The sequence below is a fragment of the Malurus melanocephalus genome, unplaced genomic scaffold (genome assembly GCF_030028575.1).
Source record: "Malurus melanocephalus ecotype Western Australia unplaced genomic scaffold, MMel_1.1 scaffold_0, whole genome shotgun sequence".
Lineage (NCBI taxonomy): Eukaryota > Metazoa > Chordata > Aves > Passeriformes > Maluridae > Malurus > Malurus melanocephalus.
Window position 1 is genome coordinate 1,054,731 of NW_026623232.1, and position 20,069 is coordinate 1,074,799.

The 20,069-nt window shown below is 36.0% G+C and overlaps 1 long non-coding RNA gene across 1 annotated transcript in view; it reads right to left on the reverse strand.

Moving 5' to 3' along the window:
- Positions 1 to 6,001: 6,001 nt before the first annotated feature.
- LOC130577626 (uncharacterized) overlaps positions 6,002 to 20,069 on the reverse strand; it is a 54,443-nt gene continuing 40,375 nt past the window's right edge. Inside the window, exon 3 of the long non-coding RNA XR_008965820.1 lies at positions 6,002 to 6,153. This is a non-coding gene — a long non-coding RNA (uncharacterized LOC130577626). The remainder of the gene's footprint in view (positions 6,154 to 20,069) is intronic.

Consider the following 20,069-nt stretch of genomic DNA (forward strand, 5'->3'; position numbering starts at 1 on the left):
CACATTAACTAAATAGTAACARTTGTTCCTGTGCCTTCTTTTCCCTATTTAATTCTAACAAACACACTACTTTCCTCTTTCTTTCCTGAACTGTAACAGTTGTCTCATCATAAATAATAACCAGAGGGTAATGGCTGGTAGCCATATTATGTAGTAGAGCAAGCAGTGTGTCAGTTTCTTATGAGTAAAAATTCATTAGTAGTTTCCTGTCAAAGTCAAGTAYTGTCATTTTTAAATTACTATTTTAGTACATTTCACTGTGCAAAAAAATTAATTTTTCTACTCTTTCAATGCCTGTTCTTAGCGGAAGTGTTTGAATACCAGGCGTCTGTTCTKAAGACTGATGCAAGTACCATCCAGAGCCATTAGAGCTACAAACTTGACTACAGAAAAAMCACAAAATGTCAAGGAATATTTTTAGTTCACACAATGTAATTCTCCAGTAAGGACTTGTCAACTCGCTATCTTGACTTACACAACCTTGCATCAAGAGTACATGGTGTGTTTATTCATTAGGAATGGCTTGGGAAGGATTAGGAGAGGTGAAGAAGGGAGATTCTCCAGTTTTGAGCTGGTCTTCCTTTTACCCTTGATCAAGGCCAGCATTACCTTTTAAAGTATAAATTGCAACTGTCATTATTCATATGAAACATGGAATTTGAGATTAAGCAGACAAGTAACTTCACCAACATTCAAGTTCTCCTCTTGGCTCCATACAATTTGTATTTCACACCCATAGTACAAACACTGATGATTAACTGTATGTCAGCCTGGATGACTGCAGAATACACACCTTCCTGTGTACATCACAGGAAGTTGGAATCATTATATGAGGATTGTGAAATCAAATGCTAGTCCATTTCTTTAGTTCAGTGGTGCATTGTTTTATTATTAGATTTTTATTATCTTATTGCTCTAGGGTATAATTTATTGAAAGAGAAAGCTAAAAATATGGCTTGCGTAGGTAGCATTATACCCCTTTAGCCTTAAAAGGTTATATGAATTTGTAACTGAGTATTTCCAAATTTTTTTTCTTGTTTGTAAGAGTTCGCGTGCTGTTTTTATAATGTTTTCATTGATGTCAAGACCTTGGTATAAAAACAAGACTAGCACTGTACTAATTTACCCCATGGTCTCCTGTGTCTTCCTTTGCCTCTCTCCTTGAGCAACTGGCATAGCTGCAGGACTGTTTACTCCACAGCTTATTTCCCCTTTATCTTTGATGTCCCAGGATGTCAAAGGCTGTGAATTTAATATTGATTTTATAAAGTACTTTTACTGTAACATGTCAGTTAGGATTAGCTTCAACCTCGAGGAAGCTCAGGCAGTGAGCTGGATTTGCACGCAATGTGGCTCTCCAGCTCTCAGACTCTTTTCCCGAGCGAATGCTTTATTTATAAGAGTGACAGTGTGCTGTGAAAGCAGGGATAGCACACAGCCCCCAGCTATCTCTGTGTCTTGTATACACAACGTCAGTGCCCTGTGTATACATTAGGCTTGAAAATGTAAGTGGATCAGAGAGACGTATCATTTGCTGGTATGTAAACAGACAGATGAGTTTATAGATCGCATTAAACCCCAGTGGCTGTAACTAGTGGAAGAGACTTCCTGGAGTCCCATCCCCCCTCTCACTCCTCCTTGTTCCTCCTTACACCATCAGCACCGACACCAGGAGCTGGACTCAACTCCTTTAGTGAGCAAATAAAGGTATCTTTCCAAAGGAGGAGTCATTGCTGAAGAATATTCTTGCTTGATCTTGTTCCCTTAACCTTTTATTGCTCCTTTGAAATGGCAGGTGCTGCTGACGGAGTGTATTAATCCACAGATTAATCCGCAAAGTTTTTTTATACGTCAGTATGGATCCTCACTCAGTCCCAACAAAGGTGGRAAGTTTGTCTTGATATCATCCTTTTTTTTTTCTGTCTCTTTTTCTCTCCTTTTTTTTGCTTTATCCTTTTGAGAAAGAACAAATTTGCAGTTGCCATATTTTATATCTAAAACAAAATTAGAGAGCTGAGGTTTCCTCAAAGACTGATAATGCTGAAGCTTGGAGTTACACTCTCAAGGGAACAGTAACCAATTTTCTTGTGTGTTGAGCAAATCATGCCAACTGATTACACACYCTTAATGAAAGATTAACTATTTCATGCATTAGCTTTTTGTGAGCMCATAGAACAGCTGTGCACTTGGGCTCTGTCTGCCCCATTCATAGCATGTTTGATTTCTCATAGCTCCCCAGTTGCTCTGATCTTGCCTTCCTCCTCAGCTGGGACTTGAGTTAGCTTAGGTCTTCTGAGCATTTTGAAAATATTTATTGTTTGGTTCATTAATTATTCTACAAGCCTTGACTTTGATGCCTATGTACACTTACGGCAAAACATAAATTATAAATAATAATGAAGTTATTGTTCTTGATATAGAGCATTAATGGCTGCTTATAAAACATCATTCATGTTGTGTATTATCATTCTTTTTCATTTAAAATGTTGCTCTGCCTAGGTATATATAGATATATAACAGTTTCAATTTCTTTTAAGCTATTTTCTTAAAATATAAGACATTCCAGGGTAAAACCTGCAAGGGTTAATAAATAATATTGCTGAGCTGTAGTAACTGAAGAAAGAAGGATTGGTTAAACTTTTTTTTTTTTTTCTTGTTTTGTATAATGTGACAAATAAAGAAACTACAAAGCAACATCTGTGATTTCAGTTGTTGCAGGGAAGAAATTTGAAGCATAAAACTGAAATCAACTTTCACGTGCATGCAGGTATGCACACATATACCCTTCCAATTTTTACTGGAGATTAGACTACTTTTGGTGAAATCAGACAAACATTACTTTGGTATAGACAAGGTCACAAAATTCTTTGCGTAAGTATTCATAAACTGATAATGGGTTCAAAAATCTTCAAATCAAACTTTAAAAATAGTATGTCAAAACTTAAACCCAGATTTTCCTTGGTTGTCCATTTGCCTGCTTCTTAACCATGAGAGAGACACTGCATGGAATTAGCCCCAGAAAATATTTTATATATTTCTCTGCAAGATAAAAAGACAAAAAGATTYCCAACCTTATGTTAAAGTGAAAGTTCCACAGTATTCTAGATACCAGTGCGTAGAATTATGGACATATGTCAACCAAATAATCAAACGAAGTCTAAAGCATTTTGAGTGCAACCAGTCACTACTGCCAATGTTACAGTCAGCCCATAAATATTTTATATACCTGAGAACATCACCTCTTCTGTTTTCTTTGCATTAGGTACATGATGTATCCTCGCTAGTTTTTTAGAACTCAGTTATTACTTTTTGTCTGTCCACATAATATGATGTGCTACTTTTTTCAGAAAATATAGGTAGTAAGAAAATTACCTTCAGAGGTTCTGGCTATATTTAATAGGGTATGTGCTAAACAAGTAAGGATAACTTGTCAATCTGTAGAAAAATGTTAGGCAAATTTTCATTCCATTTTTATGTAATTCATGCATATAAGGTGTGATGAGGTATCTGTGAGAATTTGCTTTAAAACTCAATGAAAAATTATGAAATTCAAAACTTTGTAATTAATTTTTGTATTACTAGAAAAAAAGCAATTAGTTCACTGCAGAGAAAATTCAGTATGCTAAAGCTGACCGTTTTGTAATCAAATAAAAATCTAAATGACAACACTGTTTAAAATACACATTTATATTTTTCAGAATTTGCACACAACMCATTATATTAAAGTTCTTTCATACAGAAGTTTTCCCTGAATAGCATATTGACTGCAGCACATCAGAAAAGATGGACTTTGGAGATGTCTCATTCCACAAAAACAGTTTATGCATAAGTGCAAATCTATTCACAGAATACTTTTTTTGGCTTTTATTCAGATATATGTATTATTTCAAGGAAGCATATACCCCAGGGATTTTTAACAACCTGGTTCTTATGGGCAGTTGTGGATGTCTTCTTATATTTGCATGCTAAAAAGACATGTAGAAACAAAATTCCTTCATGTATTGAAGCCTGAGCAGTCAGCTGTGAGTTAGGGACTCTTGTGCCACAGACAACCAAAGAGTGACAAAGCTCTTAGTGGACTTCCAAGGGTTCATGCAGGAAGTTTCCAAAAATGTGCTAATTTAATTTCATAGCACATTTATACASTATGTAAATGCTACTACTGTTTTGTCATACAGCTGCTGGCAACACAGATAGTTTAATATTTCCTGGTATCACCCAAAGATTCTATGRTGTCATCAAGAATTGAATGAAGGTCTCCTGAACCTTTGTTCACAGCAAACTGTTTTGCTTTCATCCAATAATCTCTGACTGCCAGAGGCTATTGCAGGGTGGCCTAAATTAAAGGAACCCTGAGTTAGTGTTAATTTGTGCCATAAGGTCAAAACAGGCTCTATTAACCCGAGGGCTTTGTTAGCACAATAGTGGCATAGTCACTCTTGCTATTTTTTTCTTGTTGTTCAACTGAGTACAACCTAGACAGTCATAAAGASTGGATATTGAGGTGTTTGAAATTCTTTGTCATTAAAAACACTTGAACAACAATTTATACCAGCAAAGTTTAAGCTAAGGCTGCTAATGAGTTGTTTATGTTTTGGGGTGTGTGGCAAAAATACTGTAAAAATAGCTTGTTTCTACACTATTATTACATGTCTACATTTTTAACAGAAATTACTGATAATGAAACAAATTATACTACTAACTCTTCACCATTCTTTTCTTTATTTTTTTCTCAAGAATAGTACTTCCAGAATGCTGATGGGACCACGAGKGCTCAAAAACAGCTTATGAGGTGCATAAGCATGGTTAATTTAAATAGCTGTTCAAAAACTGAACAAGTATTTATAAACATTGTCTTGAAGTGTTTGACCAGCTTCTCCTAGACATACTTCAATAATACACATGTGGATGCATTTCAGCATTTATAACATCAGGTTATGTATACATATATGCATTTTCTCATTAAACTATGAAGTGGATTTGTCCCATCTGCCAGGCTATTGTCTTTATTCATTAACAAAGATAAATTTAAACACAGTGATTACCTCAAAAATGCTATAGCTGCACAGTTCAGCTGCAATGCTATCTTCAGCGCTTAGGGGCAAATCTTGAGTGTCTGCTCTGACTTCTGCATTTGTGCTGCTTAAAAAGCATTGGTGGATGGATGGATGAGAAGGAAGGCTGGGATCTGGCAGAAAAAAACGATGGGTGCCCTTCACAAAGAGAAAACAAACATCTTTCCTAATGTTTCAGGGAATTAAGTTTGAAAATGTGGTTGTAAAACCTTTGTGGTTTTTAAGTGTAGTGTACTAAAAACAAGATACAATAACATTATCTTGTATGTATGAACTACATGTTTGCATGTTAGTTACCTAAATTTCAAGAATGACTCCAGTTTTCATCCCAAACCCGTTAGGAAATTGTCAGTTCATGGAGATTTTGCTTTGTGTGTTGGGACTTGCCCTTCTTGCAATCAGACCATGCATGGATTTATATTTTCCCTGTTGCTTCCTAGAGCCACTGACACAAGCTACCATTTCTCTTTGTTCACCAAATTTCTGCTTCTGTGGCTTTTAAATTCTTTATTTWTTCTTTTATTTTAATGTATTTTCTGTTTCCATTTTGCTTCATATTTTGCCCAATAGACATTCTTTCTTCCTAAATGGATCAGAAGTGAGAAATGAGAGACTAAATTTGTATGTCCCCATTGGGGCCTTCTTCAGAGGGATTCTTAGAATGTCCTGTCTTCTCAAGGACAGGATAAAMMCCGTTTTTTCATGMAAAACTAATATCTGAATAAGAATTWATAGAGGAGGGATATCAAAACACACCTGAAAATATAGACATTATTTTCAGATCCCTTTGAATCCTGCAAGTGTTTTCTAGCCAAGTCTTCTTTTGCTACTCAAGTCTTCTTGGCTTTGCATACTGTGCTAAAATTAGCTGCATCCTTGAAAGCTTTATGAAATGTCATTGGATATATTCAAGCACTTACATGTTTTGATGTTTTGCCTTGTTTTGAGCAGTGTAACTTAATCAGCAGTCATGTAGCCACATCCAAGACAAATAAAATAACAGCCTTGTGYTCCATTTTTTATTAATTTAGATGGAGCTCACTCTGCCTTCCATTGCACTTGTATTCATTTCTTTTTTCTACAAACAAGAACAGAAATATATTTTTCATTATCAATTAAATAATATATGTAATAATATCAAGCCACTTTCATCAAATTCCATATGATTATGATAAACATTTGATATTATATTCAATTTGGAGTCTCTCCTATTCATGTCATGTTGCATTTTTCAAGATTTGGAAGGCTAACCCCATGATCTAGCTTAAACAGATGCAAGTTAGGATTATAGCCAAAAATATTATGAACCAGGAAATGTATTACTGGTTAAATGAGTGCTGTGAGAATGTCTCCTTWAATACCTTAAAAAATAAATCAAACATGCTACTTTCATTTTCAGAAATCAGTTGCAAAGTGTTGYATGCCAACCAGAATTTTGAGTGTTGAGGCCTTTATATTATTCTAAGAAAATGCATAATTTGCTTTTCAGAAATCCAGTTGCTTCTTTCATATTMTCCATCTAGGCTTCAGCTGAAGAGTATTTCAGTAATAGCCCTTGGAATTACCAAGAAAGAAATAATGCGCAGCTTTTCCATACACAACCWTAACTTAATAATAGAACCAGGTTGGAAGAAACATCAAGGGCCATCTAGTCCAACCTTTCTTGGCAAAACTGCWGTGTAGACAAGATGGCCCAGCATCTTGTCCAGCCAAATTTTAAAAGTGTCCGATGCTAGGAAATCCATAATTTCCCTGGGGAGATTATTCCAATGCCTGATTTTTTCTCACAGTGAACAATTTTACTTGTGTCAAACTGAAATCTCCCTAGGCATCTTGCCTTGATTTTTCTATATGACTCCTTGTAAGAAAAAAACAGTCTCTGTCTTGTTTTTAGCCACCTCTTAAATACTGGAGTATGATGATAAGGTCTTCCCTGTGTCTTTTCTCAAGGCTGAGAAACCCCACTTCTCTCAGCCTTTCCACATATGACAGGCTCCCCATCTTTGTGGCACTCCTCTTGGCCATCTCCAGCCAGTCCACATCTTTTTTGTACAGCAGGGACCAAAACTGAACATAGTATTCCAAGTGTGGCCTGAAAATCACTGAGCAGAGTGGGACAATTACTTCCTCATCTCTGATGATGATGTCCTTGTTGATTCAACCCAGCACCCTGCTGGTTTCCTTTTGCACAGCAGTTCACTGTTCACTTCACTCATATTGAATCTGTTGTCCACCAGAACACTGGCCATTTTCCACTGAAATTCATCCCAGACCAGTAGATCCCAGCCTGTGCTGCACTCCTGGATTACATTTCCCAAGGTGCAAGACCTTACATTTGTCTTTGTTGGACTTGATAAGATTCTTGCTAGTTTTCTCAAAGTCTGTTCATTCATATCAGTCTCTTTTGCGTGAAATAAGGCTGAATCATAAAAGCTCGTTTTGAATTTACTGGCCTGATGAATGTGTGGCACATTTTATGTACAGCTGCAGTTTGCTAAATATGTCTGAAAGTCATTGCACCTTTTAATTGTCTGTACCAATTTCTACTCTATAAGTATTCCTTCTTGGTAGGCACATTTCTGAAGAGCAGAAAATAATACACTGTTTTTAAAATCTTTGTACCTGAGAGGTCTTATGTCTTTAAGGATGAAAGTTTTACATTTAACAGAAAATGCTTGTATTTACTTATCACAAACTGTCATAACACAGAAGAAAATTAAGCAGAAGGACAAATATGAATTTAAGCAGCTGGTATCTTGTATTGTAACTGAAAGAGGTGACTTTTTTTGCTATTTTGAAATATTCGTATATTTATCAGTTTTCAATATCATCTTATGTTCAGGTATAGTTATGAGAAACTCTCCTATACAGTTAAATACTTCCATTAAAATACAGTTAAGTAGTTCATATGCTRTAAAATACTATGATTATGCAAACAAACAACATGGATGAAATAGAAGTTTGGCAAACAGTGTTTTACAGCAGTAGTAATAGTGTTATTACAGCAGTGGTAATAAATGCAATTCCATGAGCAGGAATGGTAGAGCTGGAATAGAAATGGAAAAGAATGAAAATTCTATTATAGTTCCTAGCAGTTAGCTTCTTACTGTTTTCTGTACTATAACTGTAGGAGAAAACCAGGACCACCACTTTACTTCTGTACAAAAYACAGGCAGAGAAAGGGCTGATATTCAGCCACCAGAATGTAGAGTACAGAGAAGTGAGTGGTAGCAGACTGCCTAGACAATAGCTCAAATCTGTTCTTTTTGTGAAAAATCCAGATTCAGGATTTCAGCTCAGCTGATCTCTATCCTTGCAGTGGGTCTGAAAGACAGGATCGCATTTTTGGAACACAGATAAATTTAATGATTTCATGAATCRTCCACATATTTTAACCAGGGGTGGGTAATGAGTTACCTAATACTGAATTTTCAGAAAAGCATGGGATATTTGCTTTGGGTGGTGATATCAGAACCTCACAATGAAGCAATAGCTGAGATACACTCTTTTTATTCTGTGATCATTTGTAAATGCCCAGTGAGTGTAGGGTTAACTTGTCTTCCATGAGTTGAACAGATAATAGCAGCTGCCTGCCCTCAATGTAAGGACTGCCAAGSAGGCCAGCAGTGCAAGAAAGAAATACAGCTTGGCTCAGATGGCAAGTTACTTGCTCTGAAAGGGATTTTAACAGGAGTCATCTCTAAGAAGCCTTTTATATTGGCATACAATTGGTCTTGGTTCTAAGAGAAAGACTGACTGAGAGAAATCTTAACCTCTGCTTCCTAATCTTAAGAGTTACTTCTGCTGTTTTCCATGTGTTTCTTGATACACATGTTTCTTGATATGTGGAACCCCTTTTCACCTGAAATCCCTAAAAATAATCTGTTTAAAAGAGCATGTGTACAGATATCTATAGAYAAATTCTTGTGTTTTTGTTATACCTCAGTGCCAACTAAGGACATGAAAATTAACAGATCAATAGGAAAATATATCAAATTTAACTTCCTTAATAATAGCATTGTGTTCAATCACTGAGTGATGAAATAGTTTTGAAAAAATATTTATTACCCATTTTTAAAGTATGAAGCCACATTAATATTTGCAATGRTTATTATGTTCTCTTCTTCATATATATGGAGTAAAGTGTTATTTTCCTTACAAATATGAACTGAAACTTGGCTGTTATGCTCCGKAAAATATATGTTTTGTTTTCCTTTTCAGGATGACAAATAACCAGTATTGCATGTCCAAAATAAAGTAAGTGTGTGTATATCACTTGTTCAATGTGATAACTTTGATAATACACGTCTTTCCTGTTGAAATTATGAGTACTATATCAATGATAAATTCAAATTTCTTTCACTATAGTCAAAAGATTTTTAGTAATAGCACATGACTATTATTAAGAATTCCTTTTTTAAAACAGATTCTTTTAATGCTCTGTGTTCATACATCAATTAGACTTAAAATGTAATATTTTTTTGTGTTTTCAGCCAAAATTCAACATTTGTAAACATTCTTAATGTTCCAGGCAGCAGGCATTATATTGAGGTGAATGCAGTTTCTACTGTATATAAGCTGTTTTTAAGGATTTCAAAAGTTCACAGCCTTTAAACCGTGGGATGAATTCTGCCCTTGGATAAGTGTGTTGAATTCTCCTTAAATTCAATGTGAGTCCTATGTGAATGACTCAGGGCAGGAAATGGCCTTTAAAAGGGACTGATTTGCCTTTTAACAATTCATTCACGACAAACAGAGGCTTTAATCAGTCTCCTGACTAATTTGCTGTTCAAGCAAAATAGTCAACCTCTGACATTAAGTTTGGAGAGATGATTAATCTTCAGTATAAACTGGAAGGGGRAACACTTCCCTGTGTAATGTTCTCTGCTAGAGACGTTTCTCTCGCAGGGGTTCAGCTGATGAGGCTGTGCCCCATGTTCAGCAGCATGAAGGAAGCAGTCTGGGCTAGCAAGGACATCAACACACACTGGCTATTGCATAAATGCCTTGAGGTTCTTTTCACCATTATTTCTTTTGCAGGGAGGTTGGAAATGGGGACACATTGGCAATATCCTCCCTATCCCAAAACTTCATATATATATATATAAATGTYCCATTAATGGAAATTGCTTTTGGAGTAAGATAAGTATACTGAATGGGTTAACCAGACAAAAGGAACTGGCTTATAATACCTGCCATCTATGATTATTATAATCTTGCAGACAAATATAATTACAGTGTGTGATGTCTGTTTATGTCTGTGAAAGCTTTGATTGTGTTCTCTTGTCTGCATTACACTGCAAAACAGCATMAACATTTATATTGTAACTCTAATCCAGTGCTAATGCCCTGAGCTATGGGTGTCACTTCAAATTGCCAAGATTTATGTGATACTTATATCTGCCTTTTTCAGGTGAGTTTGACCCTAGTGCTCTTAGTGTTATACTGATTTGTAGAATTGAGAAGATGATTAATGGGCTGCAGAGAGGAGTGAAATTACTTATATAACAGCACATATGATAAAATCATAATTACTCTAGCGTTTCAGTATCTTGTACAGAAATTAAGAGACAGGCTGTAATAACTTTTTAATGAATGAAATATTAGTATAGGACCTCTTGAATTTTAGAGGCAGAGTAGATTTTACAGAACAAGTTATATTCAAATTCATCATAATATTTTACCAGTGTGCACAACGCATTTAAAATAAAAGCTCTTAGGTTGCACAGATCACACCTCTACTCTATTYTTAAAAAATTCTAAGCATTGGAAGGCAAGAACCCTAAAAAAATAGATAGATATTACACTTACTTGTATTTTTTTTTAATTTATGTGTACTTTAGGAGGGAAATAGACTGACAAAATTGAACAGGATTTGTGTGTAGTTAATGCCATCTTTCAGCTTGAAATAAAGTTGAACCTTTGGTCTAGAGACAGCCAGTTCAATAGTGTCATGGTTTAACCCCACCCAGAACCAAGCCCCACACATCCACTTGCTCACGCCCGCACCAGTGTGATCAGGGAAAAAATCAGAAGGGTAAAAGCTGGAAAACTCATGGGTTGAGTTAAAGCCCGATTAACAGGGGAAGCGAAAGCTGCAGACACAAGCAAAGCAGAAAAAGGAATTAATTCACCGTGGGCAGGCAGGTGTTCAGCCATCCCCAGGAGAGCAGGGCCCCATCACATGTAACGGTRACTTGGGAACACAAACACCATCACTCCAAACATCTCCCCCTTCCTCCTTCTTCCCCTGACTCTATATACAAAACATGATATCATATGGTCAGGAATATCCCTTTGGTCAGATGGGGTCRTCTGTCCCTGCTGCACCTCCTCCCAACCTGCCACAAAACCCCCAACTTCCTCTCTAGCCTGACTTTACAAAAAGCAGGAAAGTGGCTCTGTGTGAGCCCTGCTCAGCAATAACAAATACATCTCTATATTATCATCCCAGTGTTCAGCACAAATCCAGAACACAGTCCCATACTAACCAGCATGAAGAAAATTAACTCTARGTCAGCCAAAACCAGCACAATAGCCAAATGTTCATAGAAAGATAATAAGGAGACTTTAAAATATATTCTCACACTATCTGATGTACTTGTACAGACCATATAAAGTGTCACATCCCATTTAATAGGTACGTGAGATCACTAAGGGAAATAACGACAGAGTGTGAATGCTCACTTCAGTGGGGCAACAAATCACCCTCTGAGCAGTGCCCAAATCTGTGAGATCTGTGGTTTCCCACTTCCTGGCTGCAATCACAGAATGAGAAAGGATGAACTGGAGGAAGCTGGTGCCAGAGCCCCTTCATGGGGTTTTTGCTGCTTGGACTCAGGGCCAGCACTGACAGCAGCGCAGCTGTGCAGCCCTGATTCAGAGAGCTGTTTGAGGAGGAGCTGTGGGAAGCCTTAGCAGAGGCCATTCCCTTGCACTCAGGAGCTGCACTAAATCTGGGCAATTGCCCTCGTTCCCTTTCTGGGGTGCGCAGCGTCCRTGCGGATGCCCAGCCAAATGTCTCACTGACCTGACCCTGAGCTGCTGGCCAGCACTGCCTGGCGTGACCCTGAACCTGCCTTACTGCTTCTGGACTGGCCTGCTGTCCAAACTGTTGGCTGGCTGTCCCCAGCCCTGCTCTGCCCTCCTTGTTCAGGTAATGTGGATCCTGTCTGTCAGGCCATTGCCCCACTGCCCCTGGCCTGGTTCATCACCCTGGCAGAACAGCATCCTGCTGCTGCTCATTCTCTCTCAGAGCACAAAATGAGTTTGACCACTGCTGGAATAAGGAAACCATCTGAAGAGGATAATCTTGTTTAAGTTTAGTGTTCAACTTCTGTGGAACACAGGGGCTCCTTTGTGAAATCCATTTCTTTAGTGCCACTAAAGGAAAGGTTGATAAGTTGTACYTTTAATGAGATTCTGTAAAACTCTAACTACTTTGGCATACCAGTATTCTCATTGGTAATGTTTTTACTCCCATTTAAATATATTCATTTGAAATTAAATATATTAGATCAAACCTCTGAGTGCCAATGATACAACAATGTTCTAGACACTGTAGTAGCAGTGGAGATGCATTCTCTATATCTTATCATATGTGTAAATCAGAGCAAGTAACACAGACATAGCATGAACAGTGTCTTGATTCTTTCTATATAAACTTAATATGCAGTCACAGACCTGCAGTAAGGCAAAATGCACATCCTCATTCACACTGTTTGTGTCCCAGCTTGCTCCATGTATATAGAAATAAGCTGAGACTTTTAAATTAAACCAAGCTCTGGCACAAACCTCAAGCACACTCTACTAAGTGCATGATTTTTTTTTTGTTTCTCATCATTTTGAATCTAATAGCTGTGAATGTTTTAATACAGGGGAAATTGCCTACATGAAATTAAGATCACCATTTTGCCAAGAATGGTGCATTATTTATCTCTGCAGCCCTTATTTGTTTGTAATTTGTTAATTTCCTCTTTAGCTAAAATTAAACTGCATTTTCATGAATGGCCTTTCCATTTTTTGTACAACTATCATAATGAAAAGCTAAAACAAAAACTCGGATACAGATACTATGGCTAGTGTCATGAAACACAATTTTTAAAGTTGCAATCTAGTTTTTAGATGGTGCAAATTTCTAAGAAATACAGAAAATGGTTTTTATGCTGATATTAGTTTGTGTCATTTGTAAATCAGTTGTATTCATCAGTTAGATACTATACAAACTTTCTAAATGAGATACAGAAACATGAAAGACATTTGAGAATTGTGTCATACTGAAAAAGTCCAGTTTGCATTTTACATGCAGTTTAGTCAGTCACTAAATAAATTCAAACTGTAAAACTTTTTTTTTTTTAAAGTAAGGAATACCAAATCCAAGAATATAGATTTTTCTGATGTAGTTTTTCAAAATGTTCTTTGTAACTGAAACCAGGAATAACAGACATAGGCAGTGTAAATAAAGGTATATATACATCTATAAATTGATCAAATACTTTGAAAATAATTGAGTACTTGAAGACTGCAAAAAGGAAGACAGATTTATCTAAGGACTGAACAGTTCTTTCCTTGCTTTCTTAAGCCTCAGAATGTGTTCAAGAACACAGTAAAAGAACAGAGTGCTGGTGTGCTGGCATTTCAAAATAATGCAAGTTCTGCACTTTCCAGGTGGCAACAGCAGATTGTTTATACATGCTTGCTATGCATGAACCTGAATTCCTTCATGGTTAGCAGGCATAGGATAAATAATTATAACAAAAACTACCCAAATGTTCAAGACGCATTTCAACCAAGATCATCAAGCTTCTCCTCTCTGGCTCTGTGCATGTACCTATGTGCCTGTATGGAGAGAGCCAGAGGATTACAGCTCTTTGGTTTTTTAATACTGGTTGTATGCAACCTGCAAACAGGTTCTAATAGGAGTCCTCACTCTATATTGCTTGTTAAAAGGTTTCATTGCAATTTTTGTGCCAGACATAAGCGGGTTCAGCTTTAGAAAAATCTAATTAGTTATAGGTCTCAGTATATACTCCATTTGAACATTTAACATTTCATTTTTTAATGAAATTCAATTCAAAGGTGTGAACCTTTGGCCATGAAAGAACACACAAGATGTTACTTGACTGCCAAGATATGTAGCAACATAGTTATGCCTTTCTCTGCATCTGGAATGATGAATTCTTTTCTACTATTACTTCACAATACTATCACAAAAACACATATTGTTATTGAAGTTACAACTACTGGTGCTTTACTACTAAATCATACCAAAGCTCACCTTCCCACAAATCTTAAAAAGAAGCTGCCTCAATCTGAGTGTCTAAGATGAAACATTTTCTTTTCATTAAAAGGAAAACAGGTTGATTTTCCTTTGTTATTATGTAAAAGTCACTAGCATTACAAAGAACAAATGAGGATAGATCAATAAGCAGTGTCAAAAATAAAAACTTCATCCATAATAAAGAAAAAAAACACATTTAAAGTAAATGTCTAGCTTGTTAACGTGAAGCTGACCTAGCATTTTTATTTCTGAGTCATACATAGGAATGCTTCTGTGCAGTGGACTGTTACAAGCATGAAAGTCTGACCATTTTGCAGATTTATGGAATCCCTGTAGGATTTTCTTTCTAAATATAAACTATATGCTATACTCACAGGCAGAGTCTTAAAACAACATTAATGCTCCCATATCAGCACTGCCAAGAAAGCACTGATACTTTGTTGTTACTAGGCAAGTCTCTAATTTCAAAACTTGAATAAAATCTCAGACTGCCTGCACAAAACACTTTGAAAATGACCCACAAAAGTTTCAAAAATTAATAGTTTTTTAAATAATTTTTAATTACCCTCACTCTAACAGTGACTGAATGTAGAGTGCATAAAGGGAAAACCATTTGTTTGCAGACAGCCTTGAATGTAAAGGTGATACTAAAGCTATTCCATCATCACCCTCACACTGGAGGGTGTGTCAAAGTGTCTGTCAAAGCAGTAGCCATTATATCAGCAAGTTACTCCATCTTCAGTCTACTGTAACTCTGCAGAAACAGTAATGAAGAAAAAATTCTCTGAATTATGAGTCAACTGTAGATTGCACACAGAATATAATTGATAACATATATCTGCCATTAGTTCCTCCCCTAAATATGTCATTGTAAAACCTGTGCAATCCTGAAATGTCCTTCTCTTCCATCTCATAATATGACCCCTACCTTTAGGCAGCAAACCACATAACAATATGAGGAGCTCCAGCACTACCTCATCTTGAGGAGTTTCACATCTGGAAAATGAGGCTCAGTCTGCTTATACACCTCCCAGAACTAGAGGGGATTTAGGATAGAGGTGTCCAAACTATGCTGTGCCATTGCTGATAATCCTCAATTAAGCCTCAATTCTGTCAAATCATTTGATCATGTACACGGGTTTCCCACAAACTGTAAATTTGCAATTCAATCTGCTGTTGTTTATCTTTGTACCACTTCTTATTTTTAATTAATARTAATAGGCAGGACTCTAATTTGTCATCTTCAGTAACAGAATGACACCAAACAAACTTTTCAGATTAAATTGTCAGTGATTTTCTGGATGGTAAAACCAATAAAAGAAGCAAGAGAATATTGTGGGAGAGAACCCTCAAGAAAGGACAAGACTGTTCCTGAAGAGTACCTTTCACATGTAACACATACCAGTGTCTGCATTAAAAAGAACACAAAGTTTCCCCATTTCAATTATTTTCATGAATGAAATTACTTTAGAAAATTATAAATTGCATATAGTTTAGGAAAAGACATAGACTATGAATGGAGATAACATTTCACTGGGTGAGCTAAAGGCTGCCATTAAAGGCTCTATTAATTTCTCAATTAATTTCACATCTGCTGTTGCTGAGATAAAGTAAAATCTACAGGCTTCCAGATTTCCACAGATATTAATCAGTCAATAACTAGCACAGGGAATTATTTGAATGTCCTCCCATTAAATCCATAGAAAACACAGATATTTCCTTAAAATGTTGTTAGATGTTTGCTAGCATGAGCGAAACTAGTATTTGGCACAGGATGCTAAAATTACATGACCTGGAAAGTAAAAGTATTTAGAGATACTGTATCAAACCATGTCTCCAGTACCTCCATTAAAAYGGAACTATATGTTTGGGAGGGGTGAGGATTCAATGTATGTAAGTCAAATATGAAAATAAACATTTTGTTGTAAACAAAGAACAAGAAATGAATCATTCTGAATATATATAAATAACTAGTACGCTTTTCCATTAAACTGATTTCAGTCCTGGCAATTTTATCTCCAAAAAAGATTACATCAATAATATAAGAGGGTTTCAAAACACATCASCGAAGAAATGTAAATGGCTTGGCAAATTTGAGTAATGTGAAAGATCAGCAGCTTCATTAGGATAAAGAAGGAAAGAGTAAAAGACATACAACAAGATGAAGGAAAAGAACATATGCCATAGATATTCAACCTAGGGAACACATAGACAAGAGATACTGCTAATGCCTGATGAATTTGAGATTTGAGACTCATATAAAGTTTCATGCTAATGAACATAAATCAGCATATAGAAAGCTAACAAAATGTTGTTTTCTTGCAGTTAGATTATTTCAGCCATTCATGACTTCTGAAGTATCTGCCAATTTGCAGAGGAAGTAACTGGACTAAAAGTGTAGAAACTTTCTAGTTCATGGTATATGGCAAAATACAGCACAGCTAAAACTTAAGCGAGAAGTTGACTAATTGAATAACATATCAAGACTTATCTAGTTACCTCTTTCTAAGGTATCCCCTTCAGAACAAAAAAAGTTGCTGAAAAAATCATGCCTATTTCACTTAATAATCATTCTTCGTGTGTTTTGGTCTATATATTTATTTTCTGAACTATTTCATAAAGATAATTTGTAAACTAATTGATACCTATGTAACATGTTTTAAAGTTCTGTGGGTAAGAAAATATGGACATTGAAAGGAATTTAAGCAAAGTGTTGTTATTAATAGCATACTCAGTTACCATAGCTCAGCTGGCACATGTTTAGTTCCACAGTGGTCTTTTTATTTTTAGTCCAAAGCTTTAGTTTCTTAAGCCAGACCTTGCAGCACTGAATGAAACAATTCAATAAAACCAATTTGGATACAATACTCAGAACTGGTACTTACTGCAATATCCAGTGTTGGTGACAGGCTGCCTGGAGTCCTGCCAATGCTGATTTAGCAGTATATGCCAGCTCAGTGAGTCAGAAACAGTTTTTACATGTGCCAGCTCAATTGTGCAAGGTTGCTCAGAAATCCCTTTCAATCTCCAGGCAGAATAATTGCGGTATTTCCAATCTACTTTCCTTAGGAGAAAGGAACAAAGGAAAAGAGAAGCATCAATAGAATGGCTTTTACTATCAATTTTGTAGCCTGCTGTGGAAGGTCACTGCTTTGAAAATATTTCGCTCTAAGTGAATATTTAGGTCATGTGATAGTGAGTACAGCTTTCTGGCATTCAAGTATGCAAGAGAGAAAAACAGTAATTGAATGAGTAACGCTTTTAAACACTAAGAATAAAAGTTTAAAAAGTCACTTGTCGAGGAAAGAAGTTTGGCGAACACTGAGGAACGTACATGTGTAGTTTGGTGTAAATTTAGCCCTCAAATCATAATTGAGAACAAAAGAGAAAGATGGAGTGCAGGTATGAACTTTTCACCCATTATTTTTAACCATGTAGTAACAGCACAGCTGTAGGAATACTATTTTCCCCTCAGTATAAAATAAGTTTGTAGAAATTTTCTGTTTCAGACCTATTCCTGTAGAGTTCCTCTATTCAGATCACCATGAAATATGAAAACAACATTTTTAACAGCCAAGTCAAAATACCTCTTCATCGTTTTCTTGGGACTATGTCATTATTAACAGGTTGCATAAAAGCAAATTGTAATTTAGGCAACTAGAACCCAATTGGAACAGGTTTGTCTTGTTTGATTTTAAAAAATAGTAGTAAAACTGGATAAGAGGWTAAAATTTATGTTGTAATAGTCACTGAAATCAATAACCCTCACTTACTGAGTACTTGTCACAAGACTGGTGCAGCRTAAAACAGAGAAAAATTGCCGTCTACTCAAATTTCCATATAATGAAATTACAATCTCAGTAAGAGAAACATTGTCTGAACACACAAACCCATGTTCCCWACCCCAAAATCAAGTTACAGTAGCTGGACTGAGTGATTTTGAAAAAAATCCTCCACTCCTAGGCTTTGAAACAATAATCAAGGTGCTTAATAACACTGTTTTTCCCCAAAGGGTGAAGAACCTCTTTGTGCTYCTATCCGTTTTTTTCATGTGACAAATCTTAAATTCAATGCATTTAAGTCAGATAGCTTCCTGCTATTTTTAACCTCTGAAAAATCACTGTCAGCATTTTTGTACCAGTCTCTCTTTCTTTTCTGTTTCCACCACTCATTCTAACAAAGTTGGCTGAACTTCCCATCGGAATTCCTTCTTGATGCATTTTATACGCCAGTTTCTTTTATTTCAAGTCTCAGTTTACACAACATCAGGCAGGCTACAGCCTAGCTTATGTCTTTCTAATCACTTGAAACACTGAAAAGCAGYTGCCTTTTATTTTCTCCTAGATATTATTTACATTTTACTCTTCTTCAAAAGCAAATACTCAAGAATTCTTATCAACAGATGATGAGGTGCTTACAATAACAACTTAGATAATAACAATAACACAGCACCAAAACAAAAAATTTAATATTGATCCCAGTTCCTTCTTAAATATAGTTCACAACAAATACTGAAATAAATAGATAGGAATTGTTTTTTAGTTTAAAGTTTTCTCATTGTTAGTTGAAATAAGTCTTTTAACAATATCATCTATTTAGATTAAATTCAGTAGAGTATAAATTTAAAACCATGGCAGCATAAGCAGGCATATTGGATGGGGTTAACCCAAGAYCAGTTTTTGTTTGGGTCACTTCAGCTTCCCCTTTTTAACACCTGCATTGAAAGACACACTCAAAAAATGTAAATCTAAAAAAGTGTTAAGACCACAAAGATCAACCACATCTTCAGGAAGAAAGGAATGGGTATAAAACCTGAATTTGCAGGTGTCCATATAATCTCTTGTCTACAGGTTTGGTTGCTCATAAACCTCATTTTGACATTGTAAAATTTAGCCCATGATAGAAATTTAAATTTTCTCATAGAAACCTGGCCATCTGAGGAATATAGTGGGTGTCACTGCAAAATATTTCATCATGTAAAGATATTGAGATATATACTGTGACACAGTATGCCAGATTTGAGGTCTGGAGGTCTGTACAGATCATCTACTGAGTTGTGCAAATACATAACAGGGAGATCACAATGCAAACAAGGTTCTTGGAACTTTGAAATAACAGAGATAAACAACCTCGTTACTGAATTATATGTATCTCCACCCAGGAATATATGTATGTTCAAAGGTTATAGGGATCAGTGAAATTCAGTTTAATCAGGCACAACTTCAAACCCCAATATTAAGATAACTTGTGTAGTCTTGTTTATGAATCGAAGTTTTTCATTTTTTTCTATGCTGAAAAAGTCTTATTACTAATGAAAAGTAATAAGACATTTCTGCACAGCTGGTGASGAAAGTGAATGTGTTGGTCAAATGACTTCTGTTATAAAATACCTACCTTTCTGCAATTGCAGCTTTGAAATTACTGGCATAGTAGGGAAGGTTTGAGCATGGGTGGCATCTGCAATACTGGGCACAATGTGTTTCTTATGTTGCCTGTATACATGGCAGGCTTTTATGACAATTGTTTATGTGYGTGCAATTTAAGAAAATAAATGTGAGAGCATGGAATTTTGATAGTGATGGATCACTGAATTCTGAAGAAAAAAATATAACTGGCATTCTCAAGAATTCCTAACATAAACATGACAATCTCCTCCTGCAGTAAAACTACTAAAGAGAAGAATAAGTCCAGGAAATTAACTTGTAGGATATAAA